Source organism: Varroa jacobsoni, unplaced genomic scaffold, assembly GCF_002532875.2.
Source record: "Varroa jacobsoni isolate VJ856 unplaced genomic scaffold, vjacob_1.0 scaffold_963, whole genome shotgun sequence".
In the NCBI taxonomy this organism is placed as follows: Eukaryota; Metazoa; Arthropoda; class Arachnida; order Mesostigmata; family Varroidae; genus Varroa; species Varroa jacobsoni.
This window is the reverse complement of record NW_019213865.1, coordinates 190,358-214,627: the sequence shown is the minus strand read 5'-3', so window position 1 is coordinate 214,627 and position 24,270 is coordinate 190,358. Positions and strand designations below refer to the sequence as shown.

Genomic DNA, 24,270 nt, shown 5'->3' with positions numbered 1-24,270 from the left:
GGCAGCTGTTGGCAAATGCTAGTGAAACCTAAATGTACATACGCTTAAATATGTGGTATAACGCATATCTTCATTTCATACGGATAAGTACAAGCCGTAGATATTTAGCTTCATATTTGAACACTCTAATACACACCAAGACCTGTACTGTTGCTGAGTTGACAAACAAAATGCTAATGTCATCGGGTCCTAACGCAACAGGTGCTGCCATTGGCAATAAAAAGACAAATTCTTTTTTTAATTGATTAGTAACTGTCAAAATGAGCCGGCGGCACGTTGCGCGCTGCATGCCTATCTCGTGATTTCGGCCAGTTAGCATGCGTACGCTCGACGCTGAACGGCAAAACGGCGAAGGACACGCAGAGCGGCGGTAGACGCCGTAGCTGTTATAATGATAGTATTTCTTCTTTGTTTTTTTTCGTGTCTCTTCTCTAGCGAAAACTAGATACCGGAAGAATGCTGGTGTGTATTTGAAGCAGTAGCGACATCAGCAACAGAAACAGTCACGGCGACGACGGCAGTGACGGGGAAAAAGTAAAGCACAATAATTAGACCCGGATTAATTTCTGAAGTGTAGTGTATGTCAGTAGTACAACATATCTCGTACTATAATACCAGTAATGCTTGGCAAAAGGGACGGCTTTGCCAACAGCCGACGATGGACACAAATATGGAAGCTCTGCATATACTATAGATAAACATGCATATATATTGTCTATGCATGTAGTTGTTGTCTTTAGGCTATTACACTGCAGAGTTTTTAGTGCAGCTGAATTCTTAGGAAGCAATCCATTAAACAGTCAAGCAGCAGCGATACTACGGCGCGTCAACGCCGTCCTTTTAATGGCGGCCACGAAAAATATAGCTGGAATATGCCATTGGAAAAGATCGCGGGCCCGATTGTATTCCGGTATCTGGAGGGATACAGGAGCTCTTGAGCGAATGATGAATCTACAATAAAAAGAGCGAGAAGCGTTGACACGTTTTCGCCGAAACATATGTGCATACGACGCTTACGTACGCTTCATAACGTCAATTCAAATGGGTACATTATCAATAATGTATTTTACTAAACATTACCGAAAAGTGAATTACAGGAGACTTGAATAGATTTAACGGCGAAAGAAAGAAAGTGTTTATATTATTACATTTCTATCTTGGTGCTGTATTGAAACCTATTTTAGTTAACTGCCAATATATATATTGTTATAAATATTATTACCGAATGATAATATTTTGTTATTTCTGACGAACTGTTAATTGTCGGATTACTAAGGATGGCCGAGACTCTTGCCTAACCGGCGCTGTTCCCGCCCTGCAACTAGCTAAAATGAAAAACCATCTCAAACCTGCTAGTTCAAGGTCATTTCCTTTTGATTTCCTTTGAAAGAACAAAAATATGATGTGGTTCATGCAATATATATTCCATACGAGGCCGAATACCGATTGTCGACACAAGATTATGCAACGGGAGACTCAGACGTCCTAAAAACGTTTCCTTTTTTGTTTTAGTGAATAAAGGTTAATTAGAATCGTCGTATCTGTTTTACCTGTTGTATTAGCTTAGGTAGCTTTCGAGAGCTGAATTAGTGAATTAGTTGGGGGTCCGAGGTCAGTCATGCGAGTTGTTTGAACTCGTTGATTCAATCGGATATTCCTCTAGCATAAATAAAAGCGGGATTCCATCTTGGACGTAGTCACAAGAACGGGCTTCATTATGCCATGATTGACAGAATGTGTTCCTAGTAGAAATTTGCTCCAAGTATGTTCCCTGCTATCTAAACTTAAAAATCCCTGCAGTTACTGGACCTTTCAACAGTTTACACACAGAATGGCACATAGTGGTCACACCGGCTATAACAGACGCCGTCTTAGAAAGAACCAGCATATCAGACGAAAGGAGTTGGTTCCAGAAATAGGCGAGGTTCCATCTTGCCAGAAACGTGATTCTCACCCCATCCATATTCTGCATGCCTTCCACTGCCTACATCGTAGCTAGATCAAGGAGCAACTGTTAATAGTGTCAGTCTCATAACGAAGCGAACTTCTTGAAGAGGCCCCGCTTTCAGTGTGTTCAGTTTGTTATTTAACACAAAGAGCTATCGAAACGGCTATAATGCATGGTGACTTTAGAGCGCAAACGAAAGCAAGCTCGCTTTTGCCCACAGAAAACAGAACTCGATATTCCCTCTCTAAACAGGAGGGGAGATTCGTTACAAGCTGACAGAGTGGCCGCTACCTAGATTTTCATAGTTTCGTGTTAACGGGTTTTGATAGATTCTCCGACGCTTCTCGAGCGAGTGCATGTAGAGACAGCAACAAAGCAAGGACGGCAAGGTCCGGAGGGGACCTTGACAGTGCCAACAGCATTTTTCATTACGGGGATTTTCGACTACGAGAAAGAAAGGCACGTTCACTGCATCGAGTGAGAATCAGCATAGCAGCGTCCCTCCGCTATGGTTACCCTGCACGGAGAGTATGTACGCGTGCTTACATGACGGGTGAGCTATAGCTACTCAAGAGATTCTAGATTTCTATTTTTGATCGCCTCTTCCCCAAAACAGAAGATCGATGCTTACTATTTCGGCCTATAGGGTGTGATCACTCGTTCGTTGAAGTAATTCTACGGCGCTATTGCTTTGGCATTCTTCTTTAGCCATCTAAAGCTGTATTGTGAGACATACACAGAAAATTAACGAAAACGACCAAAAACATACGTAGTTTTTCAGTACCTTTATTGCCCTTCACGCGCCCATTATAATAACGTGCGTTAAATCTTGTCTCCCTCAGGTAGGTTAGGGTGAGAGCCATGGTTACTAATTTATATTTTTAATTATAATATACAAAATTCGATGAATATAGTTTTCTTCCAGCTGTTGAGCTATCTGTTTGATACACAGGTTCTCACGTGCGTTTGGTGCGCCCATTGCTAATGACTATCGGCTAGTAGCGTTCATAATTATTTCAGCCGTAATTAGTCGAACCGAGCGAAATATCAATTACGGGTTGGCAATAAGTATATCTATAATCACATACGTAATACCGCTGCGAAACCAACTGCGTTCAGCTGGTGTAAATGGGTACCATAGATATGATAAGATCAAAGATCCTATTCTATATTACGATAATTTCAGCGTCTGAAACAGTCGATATTTTCTATTTGGTCAAGCGTTCTCCCAGGGTAGATCTGTAGATTCATGGCTACTCCAGCTCCCAGTTTTACCAGTGAAATCTACTCGTTATCTAGCACAGATGCCAGTCCAAGATATATACGTATACGCAAGTTACATTACAGTCGACACGTATGTCTACCTGTATAACAATAAAGTCGATTCATTTACTCTTATTTAACATCGACGAATCCGATTTACGCGCGTCAATCGAAGGCGTATTTGTATAATATTGATGTACGAGTCCAGCGTTTGGCTCATTGTAAACAACAAAGACATCTATCAGCGAATTTGGATTTACATAGCATTGATGAAACCAACTCATAACAAAAACCGTATCAAAACATGTACAGCTATGTGTTGACCGTTTGCTCACCTATAAAGTATTTCTTCGAATACACCTACTAACTCCAAATATTTGGTATTAATTATAGTAATAGTTAATTAATGTACGTACGTATCTACATAAATCATTTGTTCTATCCTAGAGATGGTCAATGTATTCTAGCGACACCGAGTGTAGTTATAAAACGGCACATAATTTTCGTACTAGTTCCTTCTCTATGGAGATCATCACCCTGCAGCAGGACGGTAATGGTTAGAGCTTTGAAATGTTATATCTCTGTATAAATAGATCCTTCGCGAGAGCTAGAGTTACAACAATTACAAAAAAAAAAAAAAAACTATGCGTCACAGACAGCGGCGTTGGTACGCATATTAACTTTCACAACTTGAAGTACACCGAGCAAGTCCTGCTACGTCTGAGAAGTTTGACTATTACATGTGGCATTGCACTATTGGGGGTCACAACGCGTCACGTGCGTTCATAAATAATCGAGTTACGTCGCCGTCAACGTGCCGCTACACTGAAATGGTTGTGAGAACGTGCGACCGCGCCTACCCCTTAAGGGGACCTCTTTACAATACAACTTGGTGCGGCGACGATCACCGGTTTAGCAAACAAATTGCGATCGAGAAACAAAGTTCGGGGCGGACTAAAGTGCGCAGAGAGAACACTTCAATCAATTGCTAAAGTCATACCTTGCCCCAGGAAGGATCTCACGATGAGGCTAGAAGTCACGATGCCATAGCTGGTAACTATTTTAGTGTACATGTGATACGTGCAAAATGGCATGTATATATACATAATTGTTGAGTCCTTATCAGCGCTTCGGATTTATCGTTCGTTAATCAGCAGTCTCTCACTTACTTATTCATATCAGCACATCTATTTTTGTGCTGTTCCTCGCCATCGCCTCCTAGTAAATAGCTATACACATCGGATAAGTGGATCAAGTGCGCTATATACACAATAGTACTAGCTAAATTTCTGCCAATTTGATAATCTGCTCATCTATACGCCCCAGAAGGGTTACAGCTACCCGTATGACAGCAACTACTCAGACTGTGGACCATTTCTGTTCGGCGTCTGTAAGCCCATCGACTTCAGTGTTGCCCGCTTAAGGGCCAGACAGATGAATTTCTGCCACTGACAACAAGGAACGAGATGCAGAATGCGGCGCCGTTTTTTCCTGCGTAATCAAAAATAGCAAAGTCGCCGCGTGTTTTCGCTACGTGCATAACATCCCCGCGCACTGTAGAGCACTCATGTGCCACCAGTTGTGGAGCCGTTGACACAATCGCTTGGCAATGGTTTTGGTGGCCGGAGTGATTCTGTCGCGACTTGGCGATAATTATCGTAATGGCGTCAACTGCGCGCGCCAGCGAAATCAACCGAATCAACGGTGGCGATGGAAGTCGACCCGAATGACCTGCGGGAGATACAATACGTGTCAGAGCAACTAAACTTCGTACGGAACCCACGACGCTTCCAATTCTTATGATTTTCTAAGTAGACCTAACTCTAGGCTACGTTTATATGCGAACCGAACAGTAGAAACGAAAATAACACGATATATATGAAAGGGCAGCCTGGAGAGTAAATGGGGAGAAGATCACATAGAGGGCACGTTGTGCGCGCTCGCTTGTTTATGTATGGGTGAGAACACCTTTGTTTAAAACGATGTTGATCTTTTGTTCGCTATTAGAGGTTAGATAGAAGCGGGACTATACTACAGATTTCGGTGACAGTTCTCTACTCGTGTTCAGTAGACGACTTGGTCAAATCTCTTACAAAGCAGTTGACTTTCTTCTGTAACGGTTTAGCAGAAGAAGCTGATCCGAAACCATAGGTGTATCCTAAAGCTGCAAGGAATGCCAGCTAAGACAACATATATATAGGAAAGGTAGAAAATACTCTTCTCGATCTGTTGTTGCCACTGCTTTCGGCGTTGTTCTTGGACAGATCAACATCAAACTCTATGAGAATGCGTAACATGTGTCTTTCTTGTGCTAGCGCATTATCTGTGTCAGTTTCTCTTTATTCGGCTTTCATTTTCCCCGCTCCATTGCTATTTCCACGACAGTCACTGCAAAAGTCTTTTCTCCATAATTTAGGAGCGCCGCCTATCGTTTATGTTGTTGGGGAATACGTACACAGTGATACATGCATACACACACATAACAACAGCGCCTGCACATACATGCAGAATGATTCAGACAGCCGTTTTGCCTTTGTGCATGCGTATTGTGGCAATAGCATTGATTGACTGGTGGCCATTACAGGTTCCAGAACCACGTCATAATTACTAGGCCTGTGCTTTTTGCAGGCATAATGGTCGAGTTGCCACCGTTAATGAGGAAGCGCTATTGCAGAGGTAAAGGAAAACAAAAGTCGGTGAGAGCAAAAATAGCTTTTATGGCGTACAACGTCGTTCTTACAAACTACTTGGTAATATTTCGTCTCGACAGCTTGACCCTTTGGTGTTAACGCAGCTGGTAGCCGGGTGACTGCCTGCAACTGTTGACATTGTCGTGTAATGATCACATCGTAGACAATGAAGACCAAACAACGTGGATTGCTTCTGCCACCGCTCATACCACAGCCACTATTGTCGCTGATTTTACAAAATGAACCATTTATTAACCCGTTTAAGCTGTCTAACGAAGTTGTGTACCTTGTGTTGGGGTCCTGAGTTTCCATGTTCAGTGTTCCGCCAATTCTGAGAGACAGAATGTTGCACCTGTATTAATTGAAGCTCTGTTCTACTTTGAGGCATGCCTGAAGAAGTTCAGACAACGTCTGTGCAGCTCGCTTTTCTGCTGAGTTCTCGGTTTAATATGAAAACCAATTTTAGGAGATCAAAAATTCATTGAAAATCGGATAGATAAACGCTGACCTATTGATGTGCTTACCGGGAAGTTCTATCGGATCGATGGATTTAATAGAAATATTTGTGGGAAACAAGGATTGGCGAGGCCAATCGCAAAATAAGGCCCGAAGCGACTCCGGTATCAATGTTTAGCTTATCGTATAAGGAAGTTCGCAGCTTATTGAATACGGAATAAGCTTTTTATTGGTCGGCCATCTGCAAGGCCTAACTTGCCTGTTTACTTCCAGCAGACATTTGCAGATTCGAAGCAAGTTTAGTAGAAATGTTGTTGAATACATGGTCTATGTTTAATAGCCATTTTCCTACTGACCAGTCACTAAATTGCTTTCTTCATTCAATAACTGAGAGTGTTCGAAATACCCGTACAACTAGTTCTTACCCATGAAACGATGTCATGTTTAACTTTTGCTTGATAAGGAATAATCAAAAAAGTGTATGGTCAAAAAATGTTTACTATTAGGTTTCCTTTATTTAATAAAATTAGCGTTATTTTTGTGTATTGATCATTAGCGTGTGCCTAATTTAAATCAGTGATTATACGAAGCAGCTAAGGACAGCTAAGCACAATAAGACCGTCGTCTTGGGATAACTTTCCTTCGTTTCACGGCATCAGACACGATGACGCCAATACTTTACTCCAAAACAAAGCTCAATCCAATAGATTTTTTTTTTTTTGATTGCTTTTAAGAGTTGATGTTTCTGACATTTATTACCCTTTTTTATTTAATTGTTTGGATAAGTGCTTCGAAGTAGTTTCGAACATTTAGTTTCAGGGAAGTGTTTTACCAGTTAGAATGAAGAATTTGTGTCTTTGTTAGTTATCAATTGACAGATAATTTCCCATAAGGTTACAACTTTAGCAGAATCGTTGAAATTTAGCAACCCATTACTAAGTATCGAAATAATTATGGAAGAAGGTTATAAAAATGCCCACATTAATAATATATATATATATATATATATATATATATATATATATAATCATGTTCTGTTTTTAAAAGGTACGTTTCCGTGCCACTAGAATGACAAGTTTATCATGACTGATAAAAGCCGCTGTTTTTCTCCAAAGGAATGGAGACTCCTGGATATAAGTATCTTCGCCAAATTAGAAAATAATTATAATACCGTCACAAGTCCTAAGCTGTTATGCACTCTGTTTGTATCGAAAGGCTTATTTACAAATATTATATATAGTAGCATCAAGACGCACTTGAGTATTTGAAACATAGTGTAAATACATAAATACTTCAATACCTTTTTTTCAATACACACAGTGAGTTTATTCAAATTGTTGCCAGAATGGCAATCATTTGTTACTCTGTTCTATACCCTATACACACGAGATCTGCGTATACAAAGGCTGAAAGCAAATCTCTTAGAGAAGGACAAGATCAAGGCAAAGCCCGCACCTAATAAAACGCTAAAGGCCCTCACTTAGCACAGGAAGCAGCGCCATACAACGCAATGCTTCGTGGGTTTAACTTATAGGAGTCGATTTGTAACTTTAAGAGCTGCTGCATGCACGCATATTTTAGGTGGTTAGCTGAAGTTACTTATCAATCAATTAAATTTTTTCTAAAATAGTATGGTAGGGCAAATGGATGAAATTAAAAATTGCACCATGGCAAATAATACATGCGGTCGTTCTTTTGTCAGCGGCAAACCAAAAACAATGTCACCATGAAGAAAGACCCTTCAAAATGATATTGTTTTGCTTTGTGAATTTAAAGGTGATCTTTTAAAGGTGATCGGACTGACACCATTAGTAGGTTTCGAGGACGTTGCTAAATTAATATGTCGACCGTCGTAAAAACGGGTTTAATAACGAACAAGTTATTGATATCTGCACAAAACGTAAACGATCGTAAAGTAAACGAGGTACAGAAAAGGTAATAACATTACTTGAAGTAACCAGATGTTCTAGTGTAAACAACGAAAGCTAGTATGAAACTGAATAGATATTTTTTTTGGTTTTTCTGAATGGATATTACCCGTTTATAAACACTTTTATTTGCGAGTGACGAGCTTTATACATCAAATTATGTAATTTGCTCCGGTTTATGTAAAAGAATATATAGTATACTATAGCTAGCGTTTCTATATAAATTAGTTTTTCAAACTATTAGTGGCCGCTAGCAATCGGCAAAATCTGCCGACGCAATCCTATATAGCTATTATAAGTAGTATTTTTTTTAGCCTATAGCTTCAAGTTCACAATTTGTTTGACACGATTTTTATAGACGATAATGTGGTTTATGGACATAGCCTCTTAGTAAATGATCGTAGCTTTCGTTTACGTTATTCTTTCATGTGTGTCCAATTTCCTAACTCTTCAATATGTTCTATTTTTCCATTTAACAACGATTACATCATTGAAGCTATCAGGATACTAAGTCTAAACTAAATATATCTTCTCGAAAGAAAAAACAATTCTCAGAAAGTCTTTTGGGAGAAGCTTCCTGTCTGCCTTCTCGTTAAGACAAATATTTTACAGGGCATCATTTATTAGCACCAATTGTGTTCATAGCTGCAGCTATGAATTTTTTTTAGCATCTTAGTCTATCTTCTTGATATTAGTGCAAATAAAAAGCACCGTCCAGGCCCACGACACTTTCCACGAGAAGAGATCGCGATATGAAGACATCCTGCGAATTCAGATTCAGATTCATTCTGTATGCCTTTCTGTCTGTAGCAAAAAAAAAAGGGAAGAACCATGCTGGTGAAAACAGAGGAGAATTGAATGAGTGTTTAACAGTAAACACCCTGTGTATATGGGTCTGCGAAAATGACGGTGCATAAAAGATACTGTCTAAGAAGTAGAGGCGCAATAGACGTTTATAGGAAGCTGAAATGGAATGGACAGAAAAGATCATAAATCAAAATCAAGTTTACATCTCCTTATGCACCTCGTGTGCACTGGGTGTTAATTAATGTTTGATCCGCGGCCATGATGGCTGGAATAGCCGGCATAGAGGTAATTCTGTATCTAACGAAAACATTCTGACGACTGGGAGTTGACAAAAAAGAATTTTTCCAACTTAATAAAGCAGACATTTTAGAGAGTTACATGTAAATATTCCGCGTATAGTTTTTGATTTACACCTCCTTTCTCAACGTGCATGTCGTATAGTCCTCAGCTGCGCTTGTGTGTATGTTTTGTTATTGACCTAAAGGTTTAGAAAATTATATATTAACAAATGTTGTGTTTCCAGAGAATTTATTTTTGCGTTCAATCGTGAGGTGTTGTGCCCAAAATTAGTTAACGCATTAAAATGGGGAACACATAGCTTTCTATTGATTCATCGGCGCATCTTTCATTCTAAAAACTTGTGCAAAAAAAATGCATTTGACTGAATCTAAAGCACACTATCAAGGTTCAACACAAAATTTACGCAATTCGATTAGTAGGTAAAAAAAATCATAGAAATATCATAAAAACATGGATATACATTTCAATGAATCAGCCAGAATGCCTTATATTATATATGAGACTGTACAGTATTTATTCGTAGTATAGTACTCAAAACGTTTCATTCTATATGACATAAAAATAGAGTAGTGTTCTATTTCTATAGGCATTAAAGCAAAGTTGAACTTGTACCGTTTTGCTCGGGCACGTGCCTCCTGATGGCCCTCAATCTACTAGAGGGATGCATCCGATATCTGCATGCTTAGATTGCACAAAATTGTTTTTAATTGAATTGAAAGTTTGTGATTTCTTCTGTGCATATATATATATATATATATATATATATATATATGAGATGAAAAGACCTGATAGACGACTGGTTAGAAAGAAATTTTCAATTAACACGATCATCTTTCTAATCTTGTAGTTATTATATAGTGTATAGATCCGAGATCCTCTAGGAGAAGAGAAGCAGTTAGTGTGGGCAATAAAGATTTACTCGTAATGGCACACTCTTTCCAAAATTTTTTTTATTTTACGAAAAATCAAAGGTATAGGAACGCGCTAAGAAAATGTTCACACTTAATTCTAAGACGAATCTACCTCCGTGTCATCGTTGTCAAAAAGTTCCCTCGAAACTCGATTCTTTTATTGAGGACCATATCGAAAATAAGGAAGGTATTACAATCAAAATCTTTCTTTACCCCATTTTACCCCCTTTCACAAGGCAAGGGTGGTCTGTCTCTAAAATATCGTCATAATATAAGCAATAAATGTACGAACTTGTTTTCTGACGGTCTATTATAACCAGAACGTATCGAGCGAAGTGGTAGCATATGCCGTTATACTGTTCATACTGAATTATCTCAAATAGCAGCGATCGGCGGAACGGATTCGCTTCTCGTTAAGAAGCCACTGTGGCGTTAGAGGCTAGACCTCTTAGGCACGTGCAGTAGATGTCGTTAACGGTTACTTGTTTGCCACCAGCCTGACGACACTGCCTTGACATGAAAGCAGAGTTTCCAGTAATTCTACAGTACAAACTGTTCGACGTTATTCTCGATGATGGACAAGGAAAGTTTTCAAATTTTGAAGGATGATTAGCAAGAGTTGTGTTTATCGAAAAGCTCGAATCAGAGATCAAGAATTAAATGGAACGAATTGTCCACTGATATTTGTGGCCGTCCATTTCTCCAGGTGAAATTATGGGTCTATATGCAATTCCGCCTTATGGCAATAACAGCGGCCGAGCTGAGACAGCCCCAGAATTATCACAAGGTGAAATCACCTTTTTGTATATATAAGGAGATTATTTGGAGCTCTGTTGATCAAAAGAGCCCCCAAAAAGCTTAACACCGTTCTTGTCGTTCTGTGTTTAATAATATTTAAAAAATTAGAGTAGATTCTCCATGCGTAATACAATGAGACGCTAAAAAACTGTTTGATGCTTCATTAATGTATTTCGTTTTGTATTGTCAATGATAATTACGTACCTCTTGGATCGTGACCGCTGATCTCACCCTTCGGCCCCCGGCACGGCTCTCGATACCTAGCGGAGAGCACTTAAGGCAATGCATTCTATAATTTCATAATTAGTTTTTCTCTAATGGACGGGCCATTATATAATCATAATTCTAAGGTGATTTCAGTAACAAAAATACTATTTTATTGGTGTATGATGTAAGTAATCAGCAAAAATATACAGCATCTTTGCTGTCACAGTACGTGTACTAGTTATTTCGTGCTTTAGCAAACTCTACTTTGGCTAGATGTAAATAAAAATGGAAAAATGCCACCTAGGATGATCCAGGCGTAATGTTAGTTTTCATTATTTTTGTCTTTCTAAAGTTTCTTAAGGGTTGCAACTTTACCATCAGCATAATATATGTATACGTGTGTACTATGTTAACGTATCATATGGTATCGTTGACAGGTCGTACTCCGAAAAATAGTTGCGTTTCTCAGGCAGAATTCGCTCGAAGGTAGCTTGTCATGTAAATGCTTCTAATATGTAACAGCCCAGGAGAACATACATCTTATAAACCTTATAAAGTATCACTTCTACGGCTTTGCAAACGCGCTGTTCCGTTCAAAGTTTTAGAGAGGTTCGCTGGAGCATGACGACTACAGAAAGCCGTCGAGTCAACGAAGATTTTATCTTCTAATTGCTACTATCTTTTTCTAGTTGTTTACTTTTGTTAAATACTGGAAACATGGGCGTTCGTCTGGATTTTGTTTTACATGTTTTTCAATAGCAACAAAAATCTCACACACACACACACATATATATATATATATATATATACACGATGCGCCACATGGACTGGTTTTTCCACTCGAGATGTGTTATTTAGTCCGTTTAAATCGATCAATTAAACCTTACATTTGACAATGAAACAAGACAGAAGATCAAAACGACGTTTAAGAAGATCCAATCTAAAGATGTGTCTGCGTATTCTCTAAATGTTTAAGAAGTAACGCCTTTAGGCTAGATTAAGGACAGGCCCATCCACCGTGCCTACTCACCGTGCTAATGAAGCCTATAATGGCAGTAATATGCGAAAATTGCGTTGTATATCATAAAGTGGCGCGTTTATACGATAGCTATAGGATCGTCAAGGACAGATTTTTCTTTACATACCTGTAAGTACCTGTCATTTTCGCTCTAACTCGATAATACAACATGGGATAGAAATTTCTTTACTCTAGAAAGTCGTCAATGCAGCCCACTGGCTTTACGAAACAGATGGAAAAATTGGTCAATCCTGCACATTGAGAATAGACGGGCTAAACCCGAGGCCGAGCAACTTTCCCTGACCGTACATGTCTTACAAAATGCTTGATAGTCGGTGCTCGTTCCTAAACACCCCGCTAAAATATTGCGTTCAACCTGACGATACCCCGCACGAACGTACAAAGTAATGAAACGAAGGTGCTGGCTATTCGAGACTATATACGATCCAGTAGTAGACCCTAAAGAATAATAACTGACGCCAGTAATTACTTTGATCTTTTATTTACAGTTAATTAACAAAGTGCGTGGGCACTGCACTGTGCCAAATGACTTGGGGTGACGCCTGTGCGCAGTCACATGGTGACTACGGTGGGCCAATAGAGGCACAAAAACGCATCGAACCTGGATCAGACATTTTCTACGATGCATCGTATAACCTTAGCATTTCGGTCAGCAACTTAAGAAGCGGGACAATTCAAACTTCGCCCGGAGAGATTCAAAACACCGTGGTGGTCGACGATGCAGTCTATCACTTCTATCAGGCGAGTATTGCACGCAAGATTAACTAAGCTAAAAAAAACCTATGCAGTGAGGCTCTACGTGATCCATTGCGTCTCCGAAACCCACCTTGTCAGCTCATAGAATATAATGATACGGCAATGGATGCAAACGTGAATGGTCCTTTCTGTGGAAAAGATGATAGAGTTTAGATGGCGAATGCTTTTGGAGACGTCGCGTACACGGTAACGTTAAACGTCTCTACCCATCTGTGTACAGCAGTTAGTTCCTATTTCAGTAACATTAGTGTTCAGAAATATCGGGGTAACTTAACCTGTCCTACTCTTGAGCTGCCCTTCATCGTATGAGGTTTTTCGAGTGGATATATGTATATAATTTTATGTTTAGCATTCCCACTTTAAATATTAGCAGCTTTTTCTCGAAATATTGTGGTTACCAATTTGTGTCAAAATGAAAAAGGGACGATTCAAATATGCTTTAGATTACGTTGTATAATTACCACTAGTTTTGGATAAATGGTGTAAAACATCGGGAGATCACCTGAATGCATTGCATAATACTAAGATGACATAATAGAAGGAAACTTGACCAAAATTTTTAAGTTTGAAGTCGTAACATAAAATAACTTCCAGTGTTGCCATGTAAGGCAAATTGAAGTAAAAATGTCGCTCGTAGAGCTTTTTTTTTTCGTTATCGGTTCTCAGTCAATTATGGCGAACGATGGCTAAGCAGCAACTGAGCTAAAATATATTAGCTCGGAATATTAAACAGAATCAGCCAATTTACTTAGAATATGTAAATGATGTGGGTAAAAATATTTTAGCTGAAAAGATTATCGAGGCTTGCTCGTACGATCAGCTGTCCAGTGGTCTTTGCAAGTTCTCTTACTCCCAGATTTCACCTGCGTTAACCAATATTTGTCCAAAGTCAACTCAATAGATTTCGACGCTGTTTTTATTCATTTTTACGTACTGACTCGCAATTGCTTGCGAGTACTTTTGACAGATAGGTAATTTCGTCTCGAAGCGGTGACTCGGATGATAGAAGCTCTGGTTAGAGATACCAACCAACTTGAAGTTCCCTCGACGACAAATGAACATAATATTGATTGTGTAAATGAGGAAAATTAGTTTTACCATCTTGTTATTAAAATCGCTATTCTTACGCTTTAGAATAAAAAAAAAAAATCCGAAACTTGAATTGGAACTTTTATATGTGGACAAATAATACACGTATATAGCAAGCACATTGTTCTAGTGAAATTTACGTCCAATTTGAAAAGCTGGAACGCTTTCTCCAGATCGCTTTCCACATTTACGCAAAAAAAGTCTAGCAGTCGAACTTAGCAGCCGTTAACATTAACTTTCAGTACATGTAGGCCCAGCACAGTAACAAGTCCCTGTCGTCACAATGTTTTTCCATGAACTACCTCTCCACGACAAGCAACATCATTGCTGCAAATATCGATACATACAATTATAGGCCCTTCGTGATTGCGAGGAAGCGTACGAAGGCATTAAGGAGGCCTCGGGAAGCGAACGATGAGTTGACAGTATGAAATATGGAATGACATAGATTGACACGGTCCGTTTCGTCTCGAGGCTCAACAGCCAGCAGTGACACAAACGCAAGCATTTGTCAAATAAATTTTCTTTTTTTGGCTTTGCGACTTCTGGCTACTGCTAGCCGCTACCCAATGGGATTTCAATTAGTAGTGATTATGTAGTCAGAGAACGCCTTTGCGCAAGTTTCCATGCTGGCCGTTAACGCCGTCCGCCAAAACACAGGAGCTGCTAGAATGAATACGGTTGCCAAATGCAGTGGACCGCACCAAAGTATCGACTTCTGGAGCAGGCCGAACGATCAGGGAAAAGTAGGGTGAGAGAAAAGTTGTGGTTTGAAAAAAGCGGAATTTATATCAAACGCCAAACGATTGGTAATCAGCTGACTCTACGATTGGTTGAGATACATTTTCAGCCGAACGAATAACAAATTAACATATTGGGAGAGTATTAAAATAACGACACAGCTCGGCGAGAGTTTCATGTTAACGATAACAGTTATCTGTTAGAATGACCTGGAACGTTTAATTATTTGATTTTATATTGTAAAATAATAGATTATGATGTTACGTGAGAAGATGCTAGAACGGCAAACGTAAAATTCATGGGGAACGTAGCAACGACAGGAATACAAGCGACCCACAGAGATTCTGATGTTCAACATTCGATTTTGTGAAGAAAAGGAAAATGGAAAATTGTATTTATATCTAGAATTTAATTAATGTAAGAGTTGATAAACATGTTCCACACGTGCCATAAAAATCGACAAGTTTCAGCCCCCGAAAAAAAAACGTTGTTTTGAAGACCGATAGTAAAAATACTCATGTTCGTCCTCGCCACGAATGCTGCATCGGTCGAAGTCGAGCTATTTCAATGAACGATTTACCTCGCAGACGACTTAGAGACTGACCGATATTGCTCGCGGATCACAGTCGTCTTAACACATAAATAATCACAAACAGACGTATCCAGGCTGGACCGGATTAACCACGCACAATGTGCGGAACGCAGACGCTTACAGAGCCCGCTCAGTCGTTGCAATAATCCTTACGACTTCAACGACTCGAGGTGGTGCCACATATCCCCTTCCATTGGAGTCCCTGGTTGGTGACAGATACATGAGGCCTGAACCCGTTGGACCCAACAGAAAATCCAAACGAAACTATTTGATAACGACTGTCACAATTCCCTGCCCGTAATAATAGTGACGATGGCGACACAAACGGTCCTATTCTCGCTGCCTCGACCCATTAAAATGTTTCTTCCTATTGTCGTCGTAGATATAAGTGACTTATTGGTTCAATTCATATTAAACTGCAGCAGTAGAGAACTATTGGTCTGTGTCTATATTTAAATTGATTTCCATTGCTCTTTTGAAGAAAATTAAGCCATGTTATTTATTGAGGCCCTTTGGGCAGGCTTGACAAATTGACTATCGCCATACAACCAAATAGATGTGCTATAGATCACGCGCATGCATACACGCTAGACCTATGATCAGTATGTCATTCATGTAACGGTACGTCACTAAAAATCACGCCATCGCTATCAGCAATCATTGCCATTTCAAGTATCTCTTGACATTTACTTTCCAATCGTTCGTCCGTACGTTATTTTAACGTGGCCCAATCACGAATAATGTGGCACTGACGGCCCACTGGATGACTGGGAAGCGATATTACGCATCTAGTCGCCAGTGCTCCCTGGCGCCACATGTATGAGATTTGATCATCTTTCAACATTGCTTTTTCTTTCTTCTCGTCCAGGAGCTATCGATCTCTACTTCAGTGAGGAACAACCAGTGGTCATTGTCTCTGGGGGCGGATTTCATGGGGTGTGGACGGCCTGACATTTCGATTTCGTCGAGTCGCTTCTGACCTTTGCTACAACTGGCATTAAGACGTGAATTGAGGAATGCATCTATTAGCGAACTACTGAGTTCCATATTAATGTATGATGAATGCCAGTGATCGAGTTAAAAGCTGTACATGATATAGCCGAGAGAGTTACTTCTGGAATTTCAAGATAAAAAAGCACACCTAATCAATCAGTTCAGTTACAGGAAAATCTACCTACTTAGGTATAATGTGGCGACAAAACTGTGCCCGTGTCCGTACTCCTATTGGGGGTTCACGCGACCTGTTTCCTGACGGTATTTTCCATTGCTTTATAACGTTTTACACTGATGACGATAATGACATCGGTTGTGATCAAACACATTGCTACTGTAGTTGTCACATCGTAGTATATAGAAGGTAGGCAAAAGAGGTTTAATTGCAGGTCAAAAATTAGATAAAAATGCTGGCCTTTTGCTAGCATAACCTTCTCTTTTTTGTAACCTTACCTATTAATTCTGCGTTTTTGTCGCCTTTCAGCATTATGTTGTTGGGTGTATTATTAATTAGAGATGGAATCATCGAGTTTGTCTGCCGCCAGCATCGCTACCAGCAGTCATCTCACGTTTTCTTTCTAATTTCGCTTTTTGACTGTTCTCATTCATAGTTCTGATTCTAGTTTACTGCAGGTTTCTGCTAGCGCTTCTTTGCTCGGCTATATGGATTGGTTTTTTTTTCGTGGCAACTGATGTATATTGAAAGCTGATAGAGGATGATGCGCACGTTTCGCCGGAGGCACGCTGGTTTAAATTGCTCGTCAAGGTGAACAAATATAGACTAAGAGACAATCACTTAAACGTACGTTTCACTAGACAACAGGGGAAATATATATCGTCTTGACTTTTCCTACATCGGGTATTGTCATTTTCGCTGTTCCTGTCACCCCTTTTGAACGCGCTCGCTGTCGGCGGCGTCTCATTATTACCGCTATAGTCGTGGCCCGACTTATTAAGTCGTCCATGAAAATTACGTTTTTTGCGTGCGAACAAGCGGCTGATTTCTTTGATTTAATTGCATCCTCTGTAGCGGACTAAAGGGCGACTACAATACCGAAACGACAATGCGTAAAAACAACGCTTTAACGTTTAACGAAACGGGAGAAGCAAGAGCAACTGTAGCAGCCCCGCAAATATCCGCTGGCAAGTAGTCAGTCTAATGAAGGATTGTGGGTAGCGTCGAAAGGCACCTAAGAGACCAACGAAGGCCTGCATTAGTTTGAAGTAAACCATCTTCACACCGCTGTTACCGGTAATTATTTTCATGTTTGCAGAAGTAATTAATTATTTTATCGGTTTGGCTAAAATTGTAGAAAAATCATAGAACCGAAGAGTAATGTTTTTTTTTTTTAATTTAAATCACGTTTCATCTGTGTGATGTACTAACAAAATGTAATGGAATAATGTTTCCAGGATGGTATAAAAAGCATCAGTCTATCAGCATGCGTACCGAGCAACTGAGAGATCGTTGTGCAATCGGATTTTGGTAACGATTAGTCTGGCAAATGTTTCAAACACTTTTTTAACATTTTTGTACTTTTATACTTTTTCTTTGTTGTATATTTTAAAAGCGATAGAACAACATCTTTATTGACTGCTGTGAAAATGGAAGAGATTACCAGATCTTGGGGTCTTTGTGCGCCAGAACGATCGTGACTGAATCATTTCTAGCTTGTGTAGATAAACTGCACGGTTGATTTTAGCCATTCTTGTACTCGATATGGTAATACCACTTTGATTCTTTTATTTGGAAAAGCGTAAATCTAAATAAATGCGAATGGAGGCAAAATGTAATACGTTAACTAATAGGCGTCAACCCAAGTTACACATTAGAATCACTTCCGTTCTAACCCAGTTTACTTCTTTCCTCTGAATAACCTATACATAGACAAGACAACAAATCGAACAAGAGATCTCATTGGCGTCTCTCTTTTAGCAGGATCACTTTGATGGGACGAAATACGCGAATACCCAATAATCCAAGTCAAGAATTTAAGCGGGCCTTTTTTTTGAGCTACCGAAGAAAGACGAGAGGAAACAATGTATGCTCGCTTGCGGCAGGTTCGATCAACTACGTCATTATTTTCCACCAACTATAGATATATATATATATATATATATATATATATATATATATATATGTATGTATGTACTTGCGTCTATGACAGTTTGGAGCGTTTCTGTCGCTGTTTTCGATTATCTCCCTCTTTATATGGCAAAAACGTTCGCCTTGTCCTAAGTCGAAAACGATAATCACGAAAAAATTGATCGGTCATTATTTGGAACTCAGCATCTAGTCCCGGCTCGTCGAAGTCAGCTTTATGAACTTGTGGTTTTTTTTTGAACGATTGTAAAGATCCCAAAACAATGATATTGATCATCGCAGTTTAACCGATTACACTATCGTATGACTCCGCTATAGTTATGCAGACCACCTTTAAGCTTCCTTCGTATCGGCCCAGATTTTGCTGTATGGGATCTGTGCACTGAACAAAAGAGTGCCTTTTTATTATGATGGAAGACTCTCGGATTGAAACGGTTTGATTGCGTTGTGCTAAATGCAAATTACCGGCGCTACTAAGGTGTAATACAGGAAAAGTCTACTCGAAAATACGATGCTTGTCTTTTAGTTTAGCGGTAGACATTTCAGAACGTTCCATATTGATGGGCAAGTCACTTTAAAAACTGAAAAAACATAACGGAACGGAAGCAGAAGCTCTTTTTACCTAAGACGTGCCTTTGCTCATGATGACTTGCTGCCGACGATGATTCGGCCGATTCTAATCGTTCTTGCAGAAATGATTAAATACAGTCTAGTATTGGGTATACAGAAAAGAGACATATGCCAAATAGGAGAAAAAAATCGTAAATTTACTGAAATCTATAGATGAATAAATCTTGCCTTCGGTAAATGATTGATAATCGGGTCGTGAGCATGACGAAGCTCATATATACGGTTTACGATTGAAAAACGGATGGTGGCCCCATTCGATTTGCTTAGTGTGCAACTGTGATTTTTGTTGAACGATGTATGGACAAAGCTTTGAAGTACTACAATATCCATGTTACGAATTGCGTAATCATTGAAATTTCTGAAGTTTTAACTTCAAATACCTTTCATATGCATGTCGGTAAATTAGTTTCACATCTAATCAGTGTTTACCAAAACAACTTCAATAGTTTCTATAAGGTTGCCAGGCAAGACCCTTCGAATAGTATATCAATATACTAATTATATTAAGTGCATTCTTTCTGAGCCACCGACGGAATAACTATTATCAAAATGAGCTTTTATTATTATTTATCTTGAACCATTGGCCTTTTGATGGTCTCTGAGGCCTTTAAGGCATGTGATACATTTTACTGCGCACAAACCGTGTTACGATACGATCATCGTTGCTATAATGGTCGGTAGTAGGTTTACGGTGAACGGTTGTTTAACATATGATTCCTACGACATGTTTCTCCATGCGACATGAGCATATTGTGTAAATTAAGGGATGATTATTATTGTATGTGGAAATTAAGGATATTTTTTAATACATAACGTGGAGACTTTTGCCAGTCTGGTCAAAGAAAAAAATGCAACAAAGTAATAGGCCACTTAGCAACAAGACGGCACAGCTTCACTTGCTGCACAAATATAATATCTCTTCGAAAAATAGTATCAAAATAGTTCTGTAACCACCCAGGCAGTGAAAAAAAAAAAAAAAAAAACCGGTATTATCAAAATCATAATAATAATACTATCCAGGTTTTTGAGTGTAGCACATGAAACTGGTGTTTGCTAGGACAAGTCCTTGTATACACTTTCACCATTCCAGTGTTTCGACCTTCGTGAACCGTGACGCCGACGTAACGCCGTATACTCGCCACTACCCCAACTTTAAGGCAGCGTTATTAGTTTTGTGCTGAAGAACACTTTCATTATAGGTCATCCCAGGTTAGCACCTTTGAAGAAATTCAAATCTATTAGCATTACGAAAAGCTAAACTGGTATTCAACGTTCAATGTTATTAGTTCTTCGAGTTAGTCTGGCGTCGGTTCTCCTACTGCATTTCCACTGGGGCAGTCTTCTTGACAATGAAGTCACCTGTCGATCGATTTGTTTAGATCTGGCCGATTGAAGTGCGAAAACCTTTATCGGGTTGCTTCGTTCTTCATATAGCTGTCAGAATAAATCCGAGGGTGGAACGGATGGATCGATTCTGACGATTTTCGTATTCGTTTACATCGTCGTGCAGTACTCAACCAGCTCATAGCCGTTAGACCTGAGTTGTGTGGTCAAACGCAGATATCAACATATTCTTACGCACTAAACAGCTAACTTTCGTGATATGACGATTACAATTCAACGTAGTGTCGTCGTCGGCAACATAGGCATTGAAATAGAGAATAGGATCGGTCTGAACTAAGGTAAAGTTTCGGTACGGCAGGGCTGAAGAGCTAAGATGACAAAAGATGTCGTTATGCTTATTTAGGCGTAATTAAGTGGATCGCTTAGGTCGATATTTCTAAATGCACACGGGCTAATAAATTTTGTATACTATGAGCAGAACGTATAAAAAATCGTAGTTGCACGTTTTTGTTACAACTGGAGAATCTTAAACCGAGATGATGGTATTGGAGTCGATGAAACTTCATTCCGATCTGGTTCTAACTCTATAGGTTATTGAATAAAATGACCGCTGACATCAAATTTGAAAACCTGCCTGTTATTGACATTTAGTCCGAAAATCACTAGTGTGGGTGCTTCTACAAGTAATAATATGATAAGGTAGATGGCTACGATGGGGGTAGATACTGAAACGGTTATTGATTTATTGTTGTGTTAATATACACTTGAAGTATAACATTATTTTTGTTCTTTGAGTTTAATTTTCGTTTGTTAGTTGATGTGAATGAGCTCAAAAGGACCCCTGAACTTATTGATACTTCTTAGGTTGACAGAGAAGCATATTAAAGTAACTTTCCAACACCAAGTCACTGCTAAAACGCACGTACCGAGTTACCTTCTGCCGATAATATATTATAGAAAAAGCTCATTCTAGAGCATATGTTCGAAGCCCTGAAACCTTCTGTTGCTTGAGGTTAATAGTGAAGCTTTTCTTTAACTCCTATAAAAGTAATATACTGTTTCGCTATTCTCGGCGTTAATATTATTAGTTGCGTGACACAATCACGGCATCGCTGCAAATGGTAGCCGTTCAGTTACAGCCAGGGCTCTTCTTGCTAATGGTAATCAGTCTTGCCGTCCAATTAGCCATCAATTAAATCATGTATCTAGCAATATGTTATTCTGTAACAGGAGCTATAATAATCCTACTTATCTCCTGTCTGATTTGTTGTCGCTCCTTTCTCGTCTGGCACTGTCGTGTCCGCCATCTGTCGGCGTCTGTGAGAACCGTATATCACACGATAAGCTTCATTCTCCGCACTCCTCTACGCCACAATATCGAATCGTATCGTTTGATTAACATGCGCTAGAATGACGAAAAAGCATAAACTACATGCATGTAAAACATGTGTACTTGCCATGTGGCGACGGCTGAACAGAGTAGCATTCGGCAATGTATTATTACTGTAACAACAGAAGCTTAACCGGGGATTTTGCGGGAAAGGAAGTCTGAAATGCTTCTTATTCCAGGACACGGCGGTTTGGAAAGCGGGTATACAAAACCAGCCATCACTCACATTACATTAGTTACAACCCAGTATTGCATTCGAGGGACAGATCTTAGCGCGCGTGCCTCCTTTCGTTTTCCAAGTCTTTCCTTATAGTTCTTTATTGAGCGCGCAAAGACTACGGCGACCACGAGAGAACAGTTGTCGGGTTCCTCCACCGTCAGTTTTGCTGCTGTGTATTTGGCTGTCATGTGGAAATACATATGAACCCTAAATTTTTATGGCGGTACCTCGCCGTCGTCGCTGGAAACGTTGAGGACGGCAAACCAATTAGATATACAATGTATCTCTGTATACTTCTATGCATACTGGAAAAAGTACGAAGCAACTATTTAACTCGACATTATATATGTGTGGAGCAACGTATAATGTCCGTGCAGTGTCGTATCTAAACCTTTACATGAGTTTACATGTGCAATCATACATTTCGGTACTTTGTTTCGTTAGTAACACTAACCACAATAACAACATCTTAAGCAAAAATCCGTTGCTATAGATTTTCCACTCACGCGTACCCAGCTTAGCATACGGCTATGGTTATTGTACGTAAGTTTGTCTTTGCTCTATTGTGTGTACAGATGTATGCGCATGTTCCTATGAGTGGACTCGTCTGATAACGAAAGACGAGATTTTTCGGCAAAAGCTATTGGTATTGAACTGTTTCGTATAGAAATTAAGTTCGTATATCGTTGACCTGATTGAGCTATCCTATTTGTAAGAGAGAAGATGCTGCATGCTTGGTATGAATAATTGTGTACGAGTTGTCAGTAAAAGCGAATCCGAAAGCGGAACCAAATGAAACTGAATATAATAACACTAAAGGGACGAATCGAGTTCTCAGTGTGGCAGTTCGACGTAGTGCAAGAGAAATTTCGGATTGATGGCAGACTACCGAGCCCTTAGAAGGGAATAAGCTTGTTGGATCAGCACCGAGACAGAAAAATAAACCTGAAACTACACCTTCCATTTCATAGTCTAAGCCTCTGCCTGTAGCGACGCTAACTGTGGTAAAGAAAGATGCGCTTTACTGCACTCAAAATATCTTAGAATCAATTGTTCTTATTACATCACAAAGATACGTTCACGAGCATAATTGTCACTCCATATTAAAGCCCAATTCATTTTCGACACTATCAGATACCTTCTTGCAATGAAATTGCTTGTAGGAGAGTATTGATTTTCGTATGTAATTAAGTATAAAATATACGCCTGAGAGGGGCCCGAAAGAAAAATCAATCACCTTATATATGAATTTAATTTAAATTTGTTCATCATTCATTTGTACAAATCAATTTTGTATACTAAAAACTTATCGTAAGGTGGTCGTATGCTGCCTTGGCCACATCAGCGCATTACTATGTTTAGATAATAATACCTGATATCATAGAGCTCTTAAGTTCGTTCAACAGCAAGTTCCATCAATCTTAGATTATATATACGTTAGAGCATATATGTAACTTGAATGCTTAACTATTATTATTATCCTGATATAGGTTAGATAGCATATTCGATCTTATCTTATTCGTTTCTTGCAGATGTTTCTAAACATTTTTTTGCTATAAAAACTAGCGCCGGTTTACTTGAGCTCACTTATCTGCACGCCGCTGAAACAACTGGACACTTACTTCGAGCAGAAATTGTTAGACAGCGGTGCCGTCAATTATTCCCTATGCCAGGGATTGTTGGTGGCTTTTCGTTCTTGATAAACTGTATAAGCTCAAAAAATTCGCTAAGCTCTGATGAATGAAGTAAAGTCAACAGGCGACCTGAGACGAGCTTTGCTGAGCACAAATGCATGGCCACCAGAGGGCTAATTCGTCGCTGGCTTCATTACATACGACCATTAACTTGTTTGCCAAAGCCCATTTATTGCTACACTTTACGTAAATTCGCCTTGCTTAGGAGTTTCTAGCTATCTTTAATTTTTGAAGATTTTTTTAAGAATCGTTTGACAATTTTTCAGCCTGCTTAAAATATAGGAATCATTAGAGTGAGCTAGATTAACCGATTATCTCTCATCGATGGTTGGCTGGAAGGCTGAAACTGGTGTTATGTATTATGGTGTAC

The 24,270-nt window shown here is 39.4% G+C and overlaps 2 long non-coding RNA genes across 2 annotated transcripts; both read left to right on the top strand.

Annotated features, from left to right (window-relative positions):
* The first annotated feature begins 4,111 nt into the window (after window positions 1-4,111).
* On the top strand, window positions 4,112-6,909 carry LOC111265366 (uncharacterized). Its single transcript, XR_002683435.1, has 2 exons — window positions 4,112-4,264; window positions 5,840-6,909. It is a non-coding gene; the product is annotated as an uncharacterized LOC111265366 (long non-coding RNA).
* A 9,253-nt stretch (window positions 6,910-16,162) lies between these two features.
* LOC111265364 (uncharacterized) lies at window positions 16,163-18,657 on the top strand. Its single transcript, XR_002683433.2, has 4 exons — window positions 16,163-17,284; window positions 17,549-17,770; window positions 17,932-18,004; window positions 18,455-18,657. It is a non-coding gene; the product is annotated as an uncharacterized LOC111265364 (long non-coding RNA).
* Window positions 18,658-24,270: the final 5,613 nt, after the last annotated feature.